Source organism: Sus scrofa, chromosome 6, assembly GCF_054392235.1.
Source record: "Sus scrofa isolate SSC_HxYL_T2T_F1_AM1 chromosome 6, Sscrofa_HxYL_maternal_Yorkshire_Landrace_v2.0, whole genome shotgun sequence".
Lineage (NCBI taxonomy): Eukaryota > Metazoa > Chordata > Mammalia > Artiodactyla > Suidae > Sus > Sus scrofa.
In genome coordinates, this window is record NC_139388.1 from 160340903 (window position 1) to 160363668 (window position 22766).

The window sequence follows — 22766 nt, forward strand, 5'->3', positions numbered from 1 at the left end:
ATCTGAGGCAACTTGACAAAAGTGCTAAGAGTCTGAAGCACAGCCATATAATTTGATCTAATAATTTACTTCTAGGAATTTGTCATAAGGAAATAATCAGAAATAAAGACAAAAATTCACATGCAGGGATATGCTGTTTTATAATAATGCAATTGGAAACAATCTAAATGTTGAATAACTGGAACATGATTAAATAAACTATGATACATCAAATTGATGAAATATTTTAAAGCATTAAAATACATTTGACAATATTTCAAAGTATAGGAAGGCATTCGTAATAAAACACCAACCCAAAAATAAGAATTCAAAGCTTAAATACAATGATTCTGGTTTTGATTTAAAATAAACAAATAGATGAATAAATAAATATGTGCACAGCAAAACTATGGGGAGGAGCTGTACCCAAACCCAAAATAACTATAGTTATCTCCGTGTAGTAGAATTATTGGTGATTTCTGTTCTCTTTTTCAAGTTTTTGCATATCTTTAGAATGAATATGTAGCTTTTACATATTTTTAAATATTTTTTAATTATCAGAATTTGATATACATACAAAACAAGGGTTTATATAGGAGAGATAGCATGAAATGGGACAATTAGTTGACTATTGAAATAATCCAGGAGAGAAGTGATAAAATTTTAGCCAAGGCATTCCCAGAAGGGATGTAGAAGCAGGGCCAGAGTCTAGAAATATAAAAAGTTAGAACTGAGAAGACTTCATTAATTATTAGATATAGATGAAAGCAGAGAGGAGAAATGATACATGGTGCTCAGGTTTCTGCCTTGGGCAATCAAATGAGTGTGTACTGATCTCAGAGAGAGAGGAAAATAGGGAAAGGACATTTGGAGGAGAATAGTAGAGATGAGAGCTGTTTGGCATATGCTGAACTTCAGGTGTTTGTGAGATGTCGAGATGGACGTGTCCAGTAAATAGTTGGATAAATAGGGCTGCAGTTCATTTGGTCATTCATTCATTCAGCAAAAGTTTACTGAGCACCACTCTGTGCCAGACAATTCTTTGGTTTGGACAGCAATGTGCAAAACAAAGTAGAGCTTGCATTTCAGCTGGGGGCTAGAAGCTCTAGCTCAGAAGAGACATTTTGAGGAGTCAACAACTTAGACGTGGCTGATGGAGGTGGAGAGAGACACGAGAAATGGATGAGATAGATGGCCAATGGGGGAGCATGGAATGAGAAGTGTGGCCTTATTTTGGATCAAGTTCAGTCATGCTATGTCTTTTCTATGGCTTAGAGGCTTTCCTAAATGCCTGCAAACCTCTTAAATATGATAACCTTCTGACTGCGCTCAACTCCCAGTCTAGCTACCACTTCTGTGAGAGGTGGACAAATCATTGTATCTCTCTTTAATTTGGTGGTCTTATCTCTAAGCTAAGAATAATACGGGTTTAACCCGCATCAGTAGACATTTCCTGCCTCAGGACCACCGCAGCCTCTGTTCCTTCAGCCTACAAGGCTCTTCCTGCTGACCTTCCCTTGCTGGGCTCCTTCTTGTCATTCAGCTCTCTGCTCCACTAACACTCCTGCAGAGAGGTCTTCCCTGACCCTCCAGGATAAATCAGTATACACCCAGGCTCTTGATACTCCAGCACTCTATTTTAACTGCTTTCTGCTGTTTTCTTTTACAGTTTTTTACTTCCTGTCAGTTCCCTCACACACTAACCAGAATGTGTCATGAGAGCATGGACCAAGCTAGCCTTGTTCTTTATGATAGTCTCATCTCCTAGAACAGAGCCTGAAATAGAGTGCACAAGCAGTAATTTTTGAATTATTTTGAATTTGAATTATTCGAATAATTTTGAATAAAGGATTTCCCGGCTTTACGAGTAACAATTAAAAAACAGCTACTGAAGATTTCTGTGTGCCAGGTACCTTGTTAAAGCGCTGGGGATGCAGAATTAAATCTTAACTTGCTTCTTCGCAAACAGGTTTACAATCTCATGGGAGATACAGACGTGGCAGGCTTGAGGGAGGGCAGAGAGATTGGGCGAAGGGCAAGCGCAGAAATCCATGTTTGGGAGGGGTGGTGGCCGGAGGACATTTGGCTCTGATTGAGATTATTTCCTCAATAAAATCGGAGCATGATTAGCAGCTGTGAGGAAGCGGAGGTGTTCGGGCTGACGGGAGAGAAGACGGTCATTTAGAGGAGTGGCATGGAATTCACTTGAGAAGTGTAGCAGGACTAGGGCTTGGTTTCAGGAATTTGTTGAAGGAGGCCCCCCCCCCCGCCCCCAGGGGTGTGCTCCTGCCGCCTCGTGCCGCCGGGTGGGCGCAGGTGAGGGCGGGCAGCAAAATTGCATTCAACCAGCTTGGCGGTTAGGCGGGGGCGCATGCGGATGGGCGCGGGTGCAACGGGGTTGAGGCGGAGCCACTAAAATGATGGAGCCTAGATTGAAGGTGCGGAAGGAGGGCAGGGACGGCAAGAGGTAAGGCTGATGGAATCAAAGAATTATTAAATCCCTCGGGTGTGTGTGTGTGTGTGTGTGGGGGGGGTGACTTTCTTTTTAAAATTTCAGCCGGCATATTTATTTTTTCAAAGTGCCCTTCCTTTATCTCCGATTCTCCTCCTGTTCTTTCCTTCTGCCGTCGTTTTCACTGGTGGAATATCTTCTAGCTTCTCAGAGGAAGTCAGTTACGGCTTCTTTCACCGTTGCTTGTGTTGCCCGCGTGCTCCGCTTTGTGCCTTTCCTTGGAATTCTCCCGTTTGTTTTGGTCCCAGGCTTTCCTCCAGAGTCTACGGGTCCCTGCGGTCCCTTCAGGGTCTGGGGGAGAAGGAAGCGCTGATTGGTTGGCCCGCGAGCGGGGGCGGGGCCTGTCGCGGGTGGTGAAGGGCTCGGAGGGCTGGCGGACCGCAGCTCCAGGCCGAACGCGCTCGCGTCCTTCACTTGTTCCCGGGTCCGCGAAGCGGGCGTCCGGGTCGGGACTGTGGGGAGCCCCAGCCAGATGCTTTAGCATACAGTGCAGATGCTTTGGTAGCTCGGCATTTATCTGGGAGGGTGTTTGCGGTGAGATCACAGCAAAAGGTTTTGTTTGGCTTTTTTCTCTCCCTCCACCCCCGCGACTTCCTCGGGTGGGATGGCCTGGCAGGCACGCGCCCAATGGGAGCAGCCCAGGGCCCCCAGCCAGTCCTCATTTTGAAAGGCACGGGGTCGGATGGGTGGTTGAACATTACTCTGCGATGGCGGTTTATCCATCTTGGAGACCTTAAGGCTGGAAAGTTTGTATTTCCAAGCAGCTCTATCGTCCACCAACACTTTATCTCATGCTTCCTTTGTGCCCCACCCTGGGGACGTTTCCGAGAAAGGCAACTACCAGACCTTTGCAGCGACTGCCTCTAATTCTCATGTTGCAGCTTTTGGCTGTTGAATTGAACATGGAACCTTCACAACCAATGTCGACCTTTGTCTCCCATTTTTTAGGTAAGGCAGTTGAGTCTTGGAGAGTTGAAGGGACTTGCCAGCATCACCTGAATAGGCTGAACAGGCTTCCTTGGGCCGGGATCTGCTTTCAAAGCCCAGGTTCAAACTATTACTCCCCCTGGAGCCATGCCCTCAAGGGGTACTGGGTTTGCTGGGTGGGGAGAACTAGGTGAAGCTGAAAGTGTTGAGTCCAGGTGACTGCTTTTAGCGCCAAGGCTTATTGTTGGCTTGTTTCTGTATCATTCCAGGAAGTATCCCCAGGGGAAGTTCATTTAACCTGGCCCTCCGGGGTGAGCAGGGAGTCCTCCAGGCAGACATAGACTTTTCAGGACCAGGGAGCTGAAGGTTCAAAGGGGCAGAGATTCTGACACTCAGAGTGTAATGAGGAAAGGCCCTTAGGGAGCCCCTGCCCCTTCCTTTTAATGAGGAAATAAATGGAGGCCCCAGAGAGGGTATTTAATTCTTTAAGATCGCAAGAGTGACAAAACTGGGGCTGGAAGCTGGGTACTTTGCCCTTTAATCTGTGGTCTATCTTTATTAGTCAGACATAATGTAAGAGTGGTACACACTGGCCCAGCACTTACTCAGCAAGTACTTTATATACATTCTCGTCTGTTAGTCCTTGGGACAACTCCAGGAGATAGATGGAGAAAATTGAAATCAAGAGAAGGAACTTAATCAGAATCACACTGCAAATCCGTGCCTGGAGCCCAGGCTCTTTCCTCTGGGTTCTAGCAATGATAAGCAGATAAGAAGAGTGTGTCCAAAAAAACCCTTTCAACATATATATTTTTGCCTCCCTTATTCAGATGAGGAAACTGAGGCTCAGAGACATTCAGTGACTTGCCCAAAGTCACAGAGCAGTAAAGTGGTGGAAGCAGCGTTGGAGACCATGCCTGGGTTCTCTCTAGTTCTGGCACAGCAAAGCAATCAAAGGCCCTCACCTCTTGATCATTTTTCATACCTTCCAGACTGCTCTGCCTTGGGAATTTTGTCCTCTCCAGGCAAAGTGGTTCTAGTCCTTTTGTCAAGTCTCACTTTTCCATCGAGGAATCAGCTATCTGAACAGGATGAACAGGGCAGGGTCTTCCATTTCTTGGCTGCCAATGTGTTGGTTTTCTGGATTCCTCCTCATTTTCTCCTGCACAGCTTTGTCATCAGGAGGTCCGGATCATATTATCCCTAAAAGTCCAAAGTGTGAGATGCTTTTAGTGCTGAGGCCCTTTGGAGAAGCCACTTGATCAAGCCCCTTTGGTTTAGGTTTGTTTGCAGGAGAGGCATCCAGGGGCAAAGCCTGGTCGGGACGGCCAGCGCTTGGAGGCCTGGGGTCTGCTTGAACTGAGTTAGCACCTCTTAAATCTGGATGAAGAATGATGAGTAGGCAGAATTATGAATTGGAGGGTGGAAGAATGAGTCTCCCCAAATATTTTTGTTCACCAGTAACCCCTCACAAACGGAGAGAATAAGATACATGAGAGTGCTCAAAATTAATTAGATTCATCTGGCTTGTCTTCACTGCTAAATAAGGTGTCTCTGAGGGCTCGGCTTCCAGAAGCAATGTTTGGAAGGAGAGTTTCCACCTCAGAAGGAAGCTCTGGAGCAGATCCCAGGAGGTCTGGGGATGGGGGTTGGGGGCTTGAGCCGGCTCTGCCAGTGACTGGCTGTGTGATCCTGGAAAAGGCAGTTCACTTCTCTCAGCCCATCATTATTCATGCACTTATTCGGTCATCTAATACACATTCCTTGAAGCGCTACTGTGGCCCTGGCACTGTTTTAACGGTTGAGGCCACTTTTTTTTTTTTTTTTTATTTTCCCACTATACAGCAAGGGGATCAAGTTATCCTTACATGTATACATTGCAATTACAGTTTTTCCCCACCTTTTGTTCTGTTGCAACATGAGTATCTAGACAAAGTTCTCAATGCTATTCAGCAGGATCTCCTTGTAAATCTATTCTAAGTTGTGTCTGATAAGCCCAAGCTCCCGATCCCGCCCACTCCCTCCCCTTCTCATCAGGCAGCCACAAGTCTTTTCTCAAAGTCCATGATTTTCTTTTCTGAGGAGATGTTCATTTGTGCTGGATATTAGATTCCAGTTATAAGTGATATCATATGGTATTTGTCTTTGTCTTTCTGGCTCATTTCACTCAGTATGAGATTCTATAGTTCCATCCATGTTGCTGCGAATGGCATTATGTTGTTCTTTTTTATGGCTGAGTAGTATTCCATTGTGTATATATACCACCTCTTCCGAATCCAATCATCTGTCGATGGACATTTGGGTTGTTTCCATGTCCTGGCTATTGTGAATAGTGCTGCAATGAACATGTGGGTGCACGTGCCTCTTTTAAGTAGAGTTTTGTCCGGATAGATGCCCAAGAGTGGGATTGCGGGGTCATATGGAAGGTCTATGTATAGATTTCTAAGGTATCTCCAAACTGTTCTCCATAGTGGCTGTACCAGTTTACATTCCCACCAACAGTGCAGGAGGGTTCCCTTTTCTCCACAGCCCCTCCAGCACTTGTTATTTGTGGATTTATGAATGATGGCCATTCTGACTGGTGTGAGGTGGTATCTCATGGTAGTTTTGATTTGCATTTCTCTTATAATCAGTGATGTTGAGCATTTTTTCATGTGGTTGCTGGCCATCTGTATATCTTCTTTGGAGAACAGTCTATTCAGGTCCTTTGCCCATTTTTCCATTGATTGACTGGCTTTTTTGCTGTTGGGTTGTATAAGTTGTTTATATATTCTAGAGATTAAGCCCTTGTCGGTTGCCTCATTTGAAACTATTTTCTCCCATTCTGTAAGTTGTCTTTTTGTTTTCTTTTGGGTTTCCTTTGCTGTGCAAAAGCTTTTCAGTTTGATGAGGTCCCATGGGCTTATTTTTGCTCTAATTTCTATTGCTTTGGGAGAGTGACCTTAGAAAATATTCATGATGTTGATGTCAGAGAGTGTTTTGCCTATGTTTTCTTCTAGGAGTTTGATGGTGTCCTGTCGTATATTTAAGTCTTTCAGCCATTTGGAGTTTATTTTTGTGCATGGTGTGAGGGTGTGTTCTAGTTTCATTGAGGCCACTTCTAACAACACAGCCCCTGCAGTGGGAGACCTCATAGCCTCTCAGGGGAAATGGCCAAGGTCAGCGATTGTCATTGGATTCTAAGCTACTCTAGGGTATGGGAAAGGCTGAGGGCAACGGGACGCAGCCCTTACAGAAGAAGCTGTGTGAAAATTTGCAAAAGGTGCCTCCTTTTCTGGACACCCTAGCAGGGTGCGCAGCTTGGCAAGCAGAGTCTAGGCAGATCTCCGTGCCCCCAGGCACCTCCTGGGCTGATCCCTCTCGCCTGGTGAACTGCTTCCTTCTCTGAAGGCAGCAGCCCTGAGTGTCAAGACTGAGATAGAAAGGTCTGGTCCAAGGGGAGGTGGCAGAGGCCGTTTCAGGCTGAGGAAGGAGCATGTGTCAACCCTGCAGGCTTGAGAGAGTGGCCTCCGCTGGAGGACCTGCCTGTGGTTCAGTGTGACTGAACGGGAGAGTGGATGGTGTATTCATAGGGGGGAATTAGAGAAAGAGTGAGTTGGGAAGCTTGGCAGAGGCTGCCTCTCCACTTAGGAGGCAAATAGTGGACCTCAGTCTGAGCATAGTGTTGTAAAGACAAGGGAAATAGGAAACAAAATCAACCCAATCCTTTGCCCTGGAGGAAGATCACATGCTGGTGAGATCCTGGCGGGAATTCCGGCGTCTCTGATGGCATCCCGAGGCCATATTGATTTCTCTTCCAGCTCCCCTCTTGCGGTGTGTAAAAGGCCTTTGAGAACTGGGAACTTCTGGATCATTTCAGTGAATAATCACTTTTAAGTCTTCATCTGAAGGACTAACACTGCTGCCCAGGAATTTGGGGGCCTGCTTCTGATACCAAGTGCCTACCTGATCCTACCTTCTGGGAAGAAGGGAACTTTCATCATGATGGTGATGCTACAGGAAACGTGATGCTTCCCTGCTCTCCAGGCCCATCCTGACCAGGGAAAACCCAGCCCTCTCTGGTCAGCTGGGTAGGCTGTGGCCTGTATAGGAATTCAGTGTGGCTCATCCTCAGCCCACGAGTACCTGCTGTGACCACGTTCCTTCCTCTTCTGGCTGAAGCGCCAGTGCAGATGAGAGAGTCGCCTAATAAACAAGAGGGAAGCTCTGTCTCTGGGTTAAGAGAGGCTTGTGCCCAGGCTGGAAGCTGTGTCTGGCCTAATTAGTGAATAGATCAGATTTGGTAAAAAAGGCTGATTTCCTAGGCCTTGGGACCCTGTCCTCTCTCTCACTGTGTGCTCTAGGCAGGTCAATTCCCTTTTCTGGGTACTAGTTCCTTCCTCTATTTTCAGGAAGTTGGGCTCATTCAAACATGAATGATAGAGTCATTTAAACTCTTTGGTATTTCATCTTAGTGTGTGAAACAGAGGTGCTGCGGTTGAGGCCAGTGTGGGGTCTGGAGATCTGCTGATCTTGACCTCACCTTGTCCCACCTCATCCTCCTTGTATTTGCACCGCTACCAGATATTGCCCTGGAATTATAGTGGAATTTGGCTTGAAAATAGTTGAATTCCATCATTTTTCCTTTAATTGGGCTCCTCTGGCCCCTGGGCTCAGGGTAGGGGTGAAGGCAATTGAAGTTTTGTGGTAATGTTTACAATTTTATGCATACATTGAAATGGTTATCCAACCCTCTCCCCATTATATAAACATAATCTGGATTCCTAGATAACCCTCCCCCCACCTCCATTTCCTTGTATAGATAGGGGATTTCAGGAGCCTTGTTTGACTTTCTGTTTGTGACTGTGGCAGCTCCATGAACATGTCTAAAGTGTTTCCCATTTCATTTCCATGTGATGTGTTTCCCAAATTGGACAAATCTGTGATTTTTTTTTTCTTTAAAAGGGATGTATTTGTTAGAAGATAGTATCATAAACAAGATAGGAATTGACTTCTCTGTCATATATGAAGTCCAGGTAGGTGGTCCAGGGCTAGAATGATGTCTCTTTGAGCATCAGGACCTCAGCTGTTTCCATCATGTTGCTCTATGGCCCTCGACTTATGCCGTCCATCCTGTGATCAAAATGACAGCCCCGGAGTTCCCGTCGTGGCTCAGTGGTTAGCGAATCCAACTAGGAACCATGAGGTTGCGGGTTCGATCCCTGGCCTTGCTCAGTGGGTTAAAGGATCCGGTGTTGCCGTGAGCTGTGGTATAGGTTGCAGACACGGCTCGGATCCTGTGTTGCTGTGGCTCTGGCGTAGGCCGGTGTCTACAGCTCCGATTAGACCCCTAGCCTGGGAACCTCCACATGCCGCAGGAGTGGCCCAAGAAATGGCAAAAAAAGACAAAAAAAAATGACAGCCCCATTTCCTGCCATCAAGTGTGCATTCCATCCAACAGGAAGGAGGAAAGGGGAGAGCCTACCTTTATTTTTATTTATTTATTTATTTTTTAAGGATAGACATTGCACACATTACTTTTTTTTCACCTCCCACTGCCTGTAATTTTATCATATGGCCTACCTTCAAGGGAGGCCAAGAAATCTCTTTAGCTGGGCAGTCTTGTGAACAACTAAAAATTCTATCATTGTGCAAAAGGAGACTACAGATAAATGGGCCACATGGAAATCTCTGCCAAGAGCCTAACCATTTCTCAAATTTGAGACACATGGATTTTTACTGTTTTTGTCTAGGTGTGAAATTCTGTGATATGAGTAGAATCTTAAAAACTTCAACCTGAAGGACCTCAAGACTTTACTAAATCCAGTTTCTTTCATCAAATGATAAAGATGTTATGATGTTATGGACCCATTTTACAGATAAGGGAATGATGGGCTCCGGGGTAGGGTGGTAGAAGGTGTGGGGGGGTGTGTGGAGAGGTTAGGTGACCCACTCAAGGTTAATTTGATCAATAGCACAGGGGGAGGTTAATCTTATGAAGATAATCACAGGAGTGGTGGGATTTACAGGACACCGGAAAGAGCTCTTTTTTTTTTTTTTTTTTTGGTCTTTTTCAGGGCCATACCTGTGGCACGTGGAGGTTCCCAGTCTCAGTGTCTAATCAGAGCTGGTAGCCTCCGGCCTACACCAGAACTACAGCAACGCCCGATCTGAGCTGCGTCTGCAGCCTACACCACAGCTCATGGCAACGCTGGGTCCTTAATCCCCTGAGCGAGGCCAGGGATCGAACCTGCAACCTCATGGTTCCTAGTCGGATTCGTTAACCACTGAGCCACGACGGGAACTCCTCGATGTGCTTTTTAGTCCTAGTCTCATGACATCCTGGCCCTTCATACCGAACCACTTAGACTATCCTTTGGAAGGCGAAGTGGCCTCTGACCCGGGGACTGGGCTGTCCTAAAGGAGACTGAGCTGTGCAGTCATACACGGCTGGCTTTCAGTCCTGGTTCTGCTTGTTGTGACTGTGTTTGTTGCTTTGGGCAAGGCATTGTCTCTTGACCTTAGTTTCCTCTTGTTTGAAAGAAGATAATATCTGTCTTCCTAGTTCCAGAAGGAACTTCCATCCTCCCCGCCTCCCCCCTTTTTTTTTACTCACTCCTAGAATGAGTCAGTAAAGAGACCTGGTCTAGAACGTGGTACTTCGAAGTGAAAACCAACGATTTTTTCCTTTCTTCTTTCCTCTTCTTTCATTTTCTTTCTCTTGTTTCAGTTTCTTTTAGACATTTAGACTTTTTTTCCCACCACGTTCAAGAGTCACAGGACCCAGAGGACTGAAGAAAAAAATGTAGCAGTGGGTACACACTAGATGCTCTTCAGAACATGTGGTGCCCAGAAATAGTTGCCCTGACTGGTGAACTTCTACTTCCCTTTAACATTTTTTTTTTCACTTTTTTTTTTTTTTTTTAATCTAACAAGGAGAACTACAGTACCTCTTGGGTTTCCCCTTCTGACACCTTATCGCTGGACCCTGAAGGGGCTGTTTTCTGCCTTCCTCTGCATGACTTCTGAATGCTTGACAATGTTTATATAATTTATGCTTCGTTCGGGGCTTTCTCCACCTTGTTTTTTTTTTTTTTTTTTTTTTTTTTATTTTCTCCACCTTGTTTTTAACTCTGGTTTCCTGTGAGCTCCTTGAGGACCCGGTAGGGGACACCTGTGTACCTCTGCAGCTTGGCCTAGGACCTGGCCGCAGGAAGGTTCTGGGCAATGTGTGCTGACTACATATAGACTTAAGCCCGTCAGAGGAATGTGGATCCGGGGAATCCACCTCTTCCCATGTTAGAGCAGAGAAAACTGGAGGCTGATTAGAGATGAATTTCCTCTGAGCAAGGCCTCTGTGTTACACTTCTTTGCCTTCATCGTGGCACCTATGAAGGACAGAAGGAAGGGGGAGTGGAGGGAAGGAGAAGGAAGGCAGGGGATGGGGAGGAAGGGAAAAGGGGGAGTGAAGTATAAAAAAATACCAGCTTTGAAGAAAAGGCTGTCTCCCTTAATCGTGACAGCACGCCTGTGAGACAGATGTGGCTACCCCATCCTGTGGAGGATGAGATGAGACCCAGAAAGGTGTAGTCACCTGTCCAAGTTCCCACAGTGCATACGAAGCAGAATGAGAAACGGAAGCAAGGGCTGTGAGGCCAAGGTCAGACACTTATTCTTGAACCACGAGTCAGAGTTTCTGACATGGTCAAGTGTGGGAGTTCAATGGACTGGGTAAGAAGCTAGGCCCATCTCAGGGATTCTTTTACGATGCTCTGTGACCTTGACAAAGTCACTGGCTGTCTCTGAGTCACTCAGCTTCCCCATCTGTAATAAAGGGGGCCCTCTCTGAGTGTGAGGGTCCCTCTTGGGTCTCAAGGTTGGGATTCAGTCTCTCTCCCCGAACTCCTCAACCATCAGGGTGAGCCATTTAACAATGATAGATTCTTCTAGGAGGAGCTGTATCTCTTTAGCGAGGTCAGGCCAACCAAACTTATTTGGGGTTTTTGATGGGACTTCTCTTAATTGATTGGGGTGAGGAGTTCAGAGCTAAGTTGCAGGACTGGCTTTTCAGTTCCAAGCTGGAAGAGACGGGGGCCTGGCATGATTTGAGGTTGTCTGATGATGGCTGTGCCTGTCCCCTCTGATTGGAGAGAATTCTGCACCCAGCAACACTCTTTACTCCCTGGAGAGTGTGAAGGAAGCTGCTGAGCAATGAATAAATAAGCTGTCGTGGTCATGGAAGAAACAATGTCAAATTTCTGGGGCTTTCCTATTTTGACTCTCCGTATTGCCTGGATGATTTTTTTGCAGTTTTTTTTTTTTTTTTTTTTTTTGTCTGTCTCTTTTTCTTTTCCTTCCTTCTTCTCCTCTCTCCTTCCCTCCCTTCCTTTCTCCCCTCTTTCCTACCAGATATTTTCTTATTCTAGGTTTAAAAACATTTAGGATTTAAATTTTAGATTTTAAATGACGATGCTCTCCAGAATCCAGCTCTCAGTGATTTTTACGTTGTCTGATCATGGGTATTTTCTGCCTCTTCCTTATTCTTTTAACTAATGTTCATTAACAGTAGCAACAGTTCCAACTGAGAGAACTTCCTCAGTGGTGGGTACCAAGCACTATTCTTTCAGGGACTACAAGGCACGACATTCTTTCAATCAGTACATGTTTATGGAGCCTCCAACCATTTCCAGGCACCATCATGGAAGAGATTCGGTCTTGACCAAAGCAGAGTCTCCTTTCCTCATGGAACTGATGCTGTAGTTGGAAACACAGACAGGGAGGATTAAACAAATATTTTAACGTATTTTCAGGTTATTTAACTCCGTCTTCTTTTTTTTTGTTTTTGTTTTTGTTTTTTAGGGCCACACCCAAGGCATATGGAAGTTGCCAGGCTAGGGGTCCAATCAGAGTTACAGCTGCCTGCCTATACCACAGCCACAGCAATGCAGGATCTGAGCCTTGTCTGCGACCTACACCACAGCTCATAAGCAACACTGGATCCCCAACTCACTGAGCAGGATTGGGGATCAAACCTGCATCCTCATGGATACTAGTCAGATTCGTTTCCTCTGAACCACGATGGTAACTCCTTGACTACATCTTCAGAACCACCTCACGGCAATTTATGATTAGCCCATTTTTCATATGCAGAAACACAGGTGCGAAAGTTACCTACCCAAAGTTATTTAAGTTTTTTTTTTTTTTTTTTTAATTTTCCCACTGTACAGCAAGGGGATCAAGTTATCCTTACATGTATACATTGCAATTACAGTTTTTTCCCCCACCCTTTCTTCTGTTGCAACATGAGTGTCTAGACATAGTTCTCAATGCTATTCAGCAGGATCTCCTTGTAAATCTATTCTAGGTTGTGTCTGATAAGCTCAAGCTCCCTCCCCCTCCCATCAGGCAACCACAAGTCTCTTCTCCAAGTCCATGATTTTCTTTTCTGAGGAGATGTTCATTTGTGCTGGATATTAGATTCCAGTTATAAGTGATATCATATGGTATTTGTCTTTGTCTTTCTGGCTCATTTCACTCAGTATGAGATTCTCTAGTTCCATCCATGTTGCTGCAAATGGCATTATGGCATCCTTTTTTATGGCTGAGTAGTATTCCATTGTGTATATATATATATATATATATATATATATATATTTTTTTTTTTTTTTTTTAATTTAAGTTTTTTTTTTTTTTTATTTTCCCAAAGTTAGATAAGAAATTGGAATGCATCCCGGCCCATGGTCTTTGTAGGACCCAATGAAGCTTTTTATTATGATCCCAGAGGCTATGAACCGTGACGCTATGCGGCTGCAGCTTCAGAGCACCCCCCCACCACCCTGGCTTGCATGGGCCCTTTCTCAAGTCACTTCGGACCTAATTTTTCGTCCTTTCCTTCGTGAGGGCCCACCATATTTTGTAAACCTCAGTCTTTACACAACCCAAAACAGTCCTCACTGTCATAAGGATTCAGAAACAATTCAGAGTTTCCTCAAGAACAGAAGCCAATGGAGGAGAATGACATGAAACTGAATCATCCTACTACACAGAGATACGTGCTATAATGGAAGCATTACGGACTAAATTGCGTCCCCCTCCCTCCAATTTATATATTGAAGCTTTAACCCTCAATGTGATTGAAGGCCTTTAGGGAGACAGTTGGGGTTAATTGAGGTCATGAGGGTGGGGCCCTGATCCCATGGGATTGGTGTCTTGGGATCAGACACCAATTGGAGAAAGAGAGCTCTCTCTCCCTCTCTGCTCTCTCTCTCATTGCACGCACAGAGCAAAGGCCGTGTGAGGACACAGAGAGAAGGCTGGAAGAAAGCTCACACCAGAAACTGAGTTTGCCGGCATCTTGATCATGAACATTTAGCCTCCAAAACTGTGAGGAAGTAAATGTTTGTTGTTTACGCCACCCGGTCTGTGGTATTTTGTTGTGCTATCCTGAGCAGATGTGTATAGGAGGGCTGTACAAGGCAGATGGATTTGAGGATGGGGGAAGCATTCGGCATAAGAAACAGCCCGAGTAAAGGTGTGGAGGCCTGAGGTAGCGCCACATACCTGTTGAATTGTGGATAGTAATTGTGCACTCTGGTGGGGCACTCTGGCAGTGATAAACAGTGGCAGGTGGGTGGGGGAAAGATCACAGACTTATGGGATGCTATGCTAATAGCCCAGGTGAGAATGGGTGTGGTCCGTAGGGTTGGAGACAGGGACCTGTTTTGAAACTGGAAGGAGAGACTGGCAGAGAGAGGAGGCACTAGAATCATACTCATTTGTGTGCCTGGGCGAATGGTGCTTGGAATATTTTGGCCATGTCTAAAGTGACTCAAATATATACATAGACTTAAGTTACTTAGGAGGAGAAGGGTTTGGAATTCTTGTATTTCAAAGAAACATCAGGTGGAGGTGTGCTATGGTCCTAGAGCTGCAGGTTTGATCAGTTGGATGCTCTGTGGTTTGGGAGCCTGCAAGGTGGGAACAGGTGGCCAAGAAGCATGGGGAGCAGATCTGCCGGCAGCCTTCATTAGCAACATAATGCTTCTTAATAAGATGCTGGTTTTGCTTCTTTGTTTTGTTTGTTTGTTTGTTTGTTTGTTTAAATAAACCTGAAACTTGGGGCAGAGAGGTTTATAATGTCTTGGAAGGAGTCAGGGTCAAACTTAGTAACTACTTGACTTGAGGCAAAGAATACTTCCATCTGACCTGAGTCTTGGTCCTGACCCAAACTGCCATGTGCCTTTGGGGTGGATCATTTACTGTCTCTGGGCCTCAGTCTCATTTTCTCAAAATTGAACCACTTGGGTTAACTGATGTTTAAATTTCCCTTTAGTGCTCATATTCTATGTATCAAGGTTTAATCAACATTATGTAAAAAAAATGCACAGAAATCAAGAGTTCAGGGAGGAGTAAAGTCTTATTTCCAAGGACAATGTCTAAGTCAATGTCTAAGTCAGACAAGCTTTAACGCCTATGTCGTTTCATCTCAGCATGGACTCATAGACTCAGAGAGGAGTCCAGTTTAGTTTCTTTATTTCACCCTTGATGAGAACGAGAAACAAGGAAGCGCATCATCACCCAAGGTCATACAGCTGGTTAATAGAGAAGAGTCAGGCATTGAACCCCAGTCTCCTGACCAGGGCCATGAGGGACATATGACCACCACGTTATGCCCTGTATGACTCCATAGACTCTGATGTGAGTAGTGGTTCCCCTGGGATTAGGGAAGCAGAGGTCCTGTTCTTGAGCACCACTCGAGCATTCCTCTCATACCACGTTTCCAATCGTTTAAAGTGCCTCTTCCTCCCTCCTGGATACCCGGCACCCTCTTTTCTTCCCTTCTACTTGCTTGCTGGAATTCTATCCATCCTTTAGAAATCAGTACAGATGTACCTCCCTGGTCCCCTTCCTTCCGTTTTTACATATGGCTATGGAGAGGCATTGCATGGGAATTGGTTTCTTACTTTTCTCTCTGCAATTAAGCCAAAAGGATGGGAACCATGGCTTATTCATCTCTGTACTTCTAATATCTAGCCCAGGTGCTCAATAATGTCTGTGAAATGAATGAATACCACAGATAAATGATGGAGTGAGTGCAAAATGAGGTCTGCTGGAGAATCAAGAATCAAACAGGAAAGGCTGAGGAAGCCATGTCCCACGAGGTGTAAATGAGACTAGGTTTTCCTCTCATCTGGTTATTTCTTGGCCCTACAGGTCATCACCCTCATTACGGACAGCTCCCCTCAGCTGTAAGCAGGAAATGCCTTGGTATCAGGCCCGATGGCCCATACTGAAGACATAATCCTTTGGCCCATGACTCACCAATGGATTCCAGAAGGCTCAGTGTGGGTGGCCTTCCTCAATCAATCAAAGGTTGGGCGTCCCCAGCTTGTGATTGGATCCCCTTCCTGCCACCCAAGCTTAGAGGCCTCTCAGATGCAGCGGGTATGGAGACCTCTGGCCATCAGGCCTGTTTGAGTTCTAGCCACCCACCAGGAGACTCGGGGAAGCATCCATAAAAGCTCGTTTTTATGACCACTGACACCCCCTTGAGCATGGTCATCGTGATTATTTAACATTTATAAGACACCCTCGGTGCTGTGGGGCTAAGGGAAAGCCAGTTTGGCAGCCTCGACACAAACGGATGTTTCTAAATAACCCCGCAAAGGTGATCCCTCCCACCTAGATGAGATCATTTGCAAGTATGTTCAGGAGCTCATATGGGCCGGGGCAAAACTCAATTCATTCTGTATAATATCAACCCAGGGGAACTTCAGTTACCCAAAACCCTGCGAAGGAGAACCCTTAATTAATCAGACCCAAATCTTGATTTTTATACTTCTGTTGATTTGCCCTCTGAGTGATGTTGATATGCGAAGTCATTTGTTCACGTTTTTCTCATTCAATAAAACATATGGGCTGCTGACTTTATGCGAGACCCTGTGTCCGCTCTTGGCATTAAGAGAAAAATAGCCTGTGCCCCCAAGACAGCTCAATCTCATAGAGAAGAGAGACCTGGAAATAAGAGTGTTGCAGGTAATCACAGAGAAAGGCCAAGTTCACAGAAAAGTGGAGGCCTATGGATTTCTCACTGTGGCTCAGTGGACACAAATCTGACTAGTATCCATGAGGATGCAGGTTTGATCCCTGACCTTGCTCAGTGGGTTAAGGATCTGGCGTTGCCGTGAGCTGAGGTGTAGTTTGCAGACATAGCTCGGGTATCATGTTGCTGTGGTTATGATGTAGGCCAGTGGCTACAGCTCCAATTTGACCCCTAGCCTGGGAAACCCCATATGCCATGAGTGTGGCTCTTAAAAAAAAAAAAAAAAAAGAAGGCCTAGAGGAAGGAGTAGTTAACAGGTTAGGCAAGCTTTATAGGAAGGAAAGCTCAAGATGGCATTTGATGGATGATGATGATTTCAGGGTAGGTAGATGTAGATCTTACAGGGAGAGGAAATGAATGAGCCAAGTGTGGGAAGGTGAAATGTCATAGGGTATTCAGAGAACCCCTTGCCGTGCAGACAGGCTGGAATCTACAGTGTGACGGGATGAGGTGGGACACCTAGGCAGGGGCTTGATTATAAAGGGCCTTGCCCATCAATTAAGACACAACTGTTGCAGTTGGAAGCACTGGTGCCCTGCTCAGAATGCTTTTCTCCCTTGGTTTGGTGACATCTCACTCTGATGGAGCAGCTCCTACTCTTTGGCCCCTTCTGTTATCTACATGGAACTGTCTTTCTTTGCTCATGCCTTAATACCGGTGTTCCTTCAGGTCCTCCCCCCACCTATCCATTTTTCTCACTCCAGACCCTTCTCTGAGCAATGTTTCCACTGCAGTGATTCCTCAAATGATATCCTCCATCCAGATGAGTTTTTGCCTGAATTCCAGATGTGAACATAGATCTAACTTCCTAGTGGACAGTTAGATCTCTGCACAAAGGAGGCAGCCATCTGCTTTCTAAACCTTCATTCACCCTGTGTTCCCAGTCTTATGAAAAGAATCAGCATCCAGCCCCTCATTGTATCCTCTAACCTAGAATTATCCTAGACCCCTTACTTATCCTTATAAGCCACGTCAAGTCCATTAGCCATTCGTTCATTCATGCATTAGACATTTATGGAGTTTGTATTTTTGGTCAAGTTTTGCTTAGCAGTTGGTGCTGTGGAGATGAGTAAAATGGAACCCTGGCCCTTGAGGAGGAATGAGAAGGGACGTGGACAGGTGGCTGTCGCTTTGGGTGCACAGTGTAGCAGGAGATGGCTGTGGGAACATGGAGAAGGCACCTACCTCAGTCAGCTGTGCAGCTAGGCTGGTGTCATGGGATCAGGCAACGCTTTCTTGAGGTGCTGTTACCTGCTTAAAAAATGGACAGCAATTAGGCAGGGCGACAGCAGGTGGGAAATGGTGAGACAAGGGGATTGTTTCTGGGGAAGGGAATGGCGTGAAGAAATGAATGGCTGTGATAAATGTGCAGTGTGGTTGTAACTACAAGTGGTTGAGAGCTGCTGGAGAGAAATGAGAAGAAGGCCGAGAAGGGACGAAATGAGATGCGCTTGGATCATAGGGCCTCATGTTCCCTGATGAAGAGTTAAGATGTATCTCAAGGGAAACAGAGACCCCCCCCATTTGGAGAAGGGGGCTGACCTGGTCAAGTTAATTGTGCAGGAAGATCATACCAATGGGTAGAATAGGTTGACAGGGAATGAGGAGCTGCTACAATAAGAAGGCCACAGGAGAGGTGATGAGGTCGGACCTGGGGCAGGTGCTCTGGGAATGGAGAGGAAGTGCCCCCCGGGGAGACCTTTCTCCAGCAGGGTCAGGTGCCTGTGCTCATCATGTGAATATGGGAACGATCCAAGGATAGAATGAAGGTACTGAGTCTTTTCTAGCTGAATGATCGGTGAATATTGTTGGTGTTGTTGAGAACACAGGAGTAGAAGCAGGCTTCTGGGGGTCAATAAGTGTCTTCAATTTTAGACTAGTTTTGAAATATTATAATCCAAGTGCTTTGTGAGCTTGAAAGATTTTCTTCACATGGAGGACTGGGGCTGCTTGCAGCTCCTAGATCTGACCTTGACCTCTCCAGGTAGAATCCATAACCTTGAACTGGGCACAGAGGGCCAGGACAGCACAGAGCGCTACTAGGCAACATGGACAGTGGGAGTAAAGTCACAAGTCACCTTTGCAGACCCACAGGCTGCCAGCTGTGGGGGAACTTCTGCTCCCTGCCATTTTCCGTTAGGAGTGCTGGGCCACTGGAGAAACACAACCACCCCCTATCACACCAGAAAGGGAGGAACTTCTCGAACCCTGAGCATCCCTGCCCCACGCCCCTCCACTGCCACATGTTTCTCATTAAAGGGCTGATGGAGGGGCTGCTGGGATTGGCAAATTCATCCCCTCTCCTCCTCCAATTTAATCCTCTAGAAAGTCTTGTGATTTTAGAGGGAAAAAGGCTTTGAAGAAGATCGTGTGGTTCTTAGGGAAAAATGAGTTTTAGGGTTCTTTCTAGATAATGGTTTCTTTTTTTTTCTTTCTCTGTTCTGTTTTTTGTTCATTTTGTTTTAAAGGGCAGGTGTTTCCTGTTGCCTTTGGACAGAGCAACATCTCTCTGGTATTTTCTGAGAGCAGGTGAAATGGAGCCAGCCTGAGGGAAGGATGGTGAGTTCTAGGTTGCCAGTCCCCAGGGATTCCTTCCTGGTCTGCAAGGGGCTGGTCTAGACAAAGGCCAAGTCCTTTAGGTCCAAGCCTCTAAGATATGCTTTTGTTTCTTGGCCATGTCCATGGCATGTGGAAGTTCCCTGGGCCAGGGATCCAAACCATGCCACAGCAGCTGCAGCGATAGCACTGGATCCTTAACCTGCTGAATCACAAGGGGACTCTGACAAAAGGATGCAGCTGCAGTGACAGCACTGGATTCTTAACCTGCTGAACCAAAGGGAACTCTAACAAAAGGCTCTTCTTCCTTCCCCTGCTTTAGTTTCCTTTATGTCACTTACCATGACCTGAAGTCATAGTATATTAATTTCTGTGTGTTTAGAGTCTGTCTTCTCTGGTGGAATGTAGCTCCCTGTGGGCAGGGATTCATCTGTCTTGCTCAGGTCTGGATCCCCTTCACTTCAGGGCTGATACTGAATTAGTTTGCAGGGGCTGCCATAACAGGTACCACAGGCTGGGTGGCTAAAGCAATGGACATGTGTTTTGTCCGTCTCTTTCTTTCTTTCTTTCTTTCTTTCTTTCTTTCTTTCTTTCTTTCTTTCTTTCTTTCTTTCTTTCTTTCTTTCTTTCTTTCTCTCTCTCTCTCTCTCTCTCCCTTCCTTCCTTCCTCCCTCCCTCCCTCTCTCTCTCTCCCTCCCTCCCTCCCTCCCTTCCCTCCCTTCTTCCTTCCTTTTTCAATTTTTACTGCTGCACCTGCAGCATACGGAGGTTCCTGGGCTAGGGGTCAAATCAGAGCTGTAGCTGCTGACCTTCCCCACAGCCACAGCAATGCCAGATTCAAGCCACATCTGCAACCTACACCATAGCTCACTTCAATGCCAGTGAGCGAGGCCAGGGGTTGAACCCGCATCCTCATGGATGCTAGTTGGTTTTGTAGCCTCCTGAGCCCTAATAGGAAGGGAACTCCTGTTCTCCTTCTGGAGGGTAGAAACCTGAACTCAAGGGGTCGGCAGGGTTGGTTGCTTCTGAGAGCTGTGGTGAAGAATCAGGTCCGCATCTTTCTCCTATAGCTCCGGGGGTTTGCCTGAGCTTTGGTGTTCCTTGTCTTGCAGGCACATCACCTTGCTCTCTGCCTTCATCTTCATGTGGCATTAACCCTGTGTGCGTATCTGTGTTCGAATCTCCCTCCACCTTTTAATTTTTTATTTTTAAAAGGTTTATTGGAGTATAGTTGATTTACAAGGTTGTGGTTATTTCTGCTGTACAACAAAGCGATTCAGTTATACATATGCACACATCTATTCTCTTTCAGAGTCTTTTCCCACATAGCAAAGCTCCCCTTTTTATAAGGACACAATTCACCCTCTTCCCCTGTGACCTCATCGTAACTGATTATATCTGCAATGACTGTATTTCCAAATCAGATCACATTCTGAGGTGTTAGGGGTTAGGACTTTAAGATATGAAACCTGGGGGTGCCGGGCACAGTCCACCCCTCCGTAAAAGGCACAGCGTTGATAGGACATATTTGTCAAAGGAGGGAACGGATGGATAAAGGCACAGAGGCAAGAATGAGTGTGGTGCCTTTGGGGAGTCTCGGTTGTTTGGGATTCTTGAAGCTTCAAGGGCAAGGCAGGGGCTGTGGGAAAGAAGACACCCAGGAGGTATGTGTACCTTGTCTTTGGTTCCTGGTAAGCACCCAGTCACAGGCAGCAGCGATGATCTTAATTCCCACTGGTTGTTGGGTGGACGAATGACTGTCTCTGTGGGTGACACAGGCCTGCTCCGGGAAGACCCAGCTCTCAGCTCGCAGAGCTGAGTGTCAGCAGTTTGGGTGGCACCATCCTGTTTACTGAGAGTCACAAGCGGGCCAGCTTCCTTTGCAGGTCGCAGAGGCCCGTATCTTCTGATGCCCTCTACCCTGGTCATCTCTTCTTTACATCACCACGAGAGGCTTCCTTCTGCCCTCTGATAAACAGCCTGTCATTCCTGAGCTGAGATCAGATACGGGTTACAGGGATTCTGGGATATTTCCTTTCGGGTCACCACCACCGAGACATAGTTTCTGATTAATCAACCCCCATGATACAGCATGAGCAAGGTAACAGAATATAAACAGCAAAGGAAGCCAAGATTCATGTGGAAATGTCCCTGCGATATCAGGAGAGGAAGTTGAAAAGGAGCCAAGGGGGCTCCTTGGAGAATAAGCTGAAGTCAGAGGAAGATAACCTTGGAGCCGAGTGAAAAGGACTCTGGTGTTGACTGCCTGTCATGAATCCAGCCTCTGCCACCCAGGAGCCCTGGGATCTGGGCAAGTCATCCTCCCACTGTGAATTGCAGTTTCCCCAGCTCAAAGGGAAAAGGCATGAGAGCTGAACATAGAGCTTGGTGTTTAACAAGAGCTCAATGCATAGTAACAGCAATAATACCATATGCAACCTCAGCGCTTACAATGAGCAAGGCATTACTCCTTTTTTTTTTTTTTTTTTTGGCTATCCCATGGCAGTTGGATTTCCCAGGCCGGAGATGGAATCCAACCTGTGCCACAGCAATGCCAGATCCTTAACCCATTGTGCTGAGCCAGGGATTGAAACTGTGTCCCAGTGCTTCAGAGATGCCTCCATTATCATTGCACCACAGTGGGAACTCTGCAAGGCATTATTCTAAGTGCTCTAACCCCATTGCGCCACGTGGGAACTCTGCAAGGCATTATTCTAAGTGCTCTAACCTCATTGCGCCATGTGGGAACTCTGCAAGGCATTATTCTAAGTGATCTAAGTACAGTCATAAAACTCATTACACAGTTGGGAAAACTGAGATTCAGAGGGTTTAAGGAAGTACCCAAGATCACATGGCTACTAAGCGGTCAGCTGAGATTCAAATACAGGCAGTTTGTCCTAGAACTTGGCTTTTAATGATTATGCCATGTAATTGTTGACATATTCATAACTGATATTAATATGCTTTTGCTAGAAGGTGAGAATTTGGGGCATTTTCAGTCGAGGAAACGGGATGTAAGATAAAAACCAGTAGTTATTGAACAAACCTGAGGTACCAGGCAATAAAATACCAACATTATTTCAGTAAACCCTCACCTGCAGCCTGGAAAAGATGTGTTACCACCTGCATTTTAGAGGTAAAGAATTCATGACTCAGACTTATGGCCCAGCTAGGATTCAAACCCAAGTCCGTCTGCATCCCAAGCCCAAGCTGCCTCCACCACACCCGCTGCCTCCGGGAAATTCACTGGAGATGCACTGCAGGGACTGCATGACATCCAGAGCCCTGTCCCCATGGGAGGCTCTTCTGACTGGCGTCAGAGCTGAGTAAGAGAAGGAAGACCATCAGCAAGTTCACAAGACACTGGGTCCAAAATGTGTAACACTCCCAAAGGAAGTGAGGAGGGCAATAGGAAAAATACTGCTGGGTTCTGGTGGTCCATGAAAGTGCACAGGAAACATCAGCAAGTAAGGAAGATGGATCGGAGAGCTTATATTTAAAACTGGCTGGAGGTAAGGAAGGAAGCGATCGACCTAATTTTAGAAGGCCTCAGACTCCGAGGCTCCGAAGGTATGAGTCGGGGAACTCTGGTGAGGATTGTTCGCCATTTATCATCTGCTGGCTCTGCAGGAGGGGTTGGGGCCGATCCAGCTTGAAAGCATCCTTCAGCGCAGTAGAAAAAGGATGCGCTTTGAAGTCAGGTAGATCTAG

At 46.1% G+C, this 22766-nt stretch overlaps 1 long non-coding RNA gene across 11 annotated transcripts in view; it reads left to right on the forward strand.

Moving 5' to 3' along the window:
- Positions 1 to 2373: 2373 nt before the first annotated feature.
- Positions 2374 to 22766, forward strand: part of LOC102158676 (uncharacterized) — a 434799-nt gene continuing 414406 nt past the window's right edge. For all 11 annotated transcript variants that reach the window (XR_014808243.1, XR_014808246.1, XR_014808244.1 and 8 more), the window contains exon 1: positions 2374 to 2446. This is a non-coding gene — a long non-coding RNA (uncharacterized LOC102158676). The remainder of the gene's footprint in view (positions 2447 to 22766) is intronic.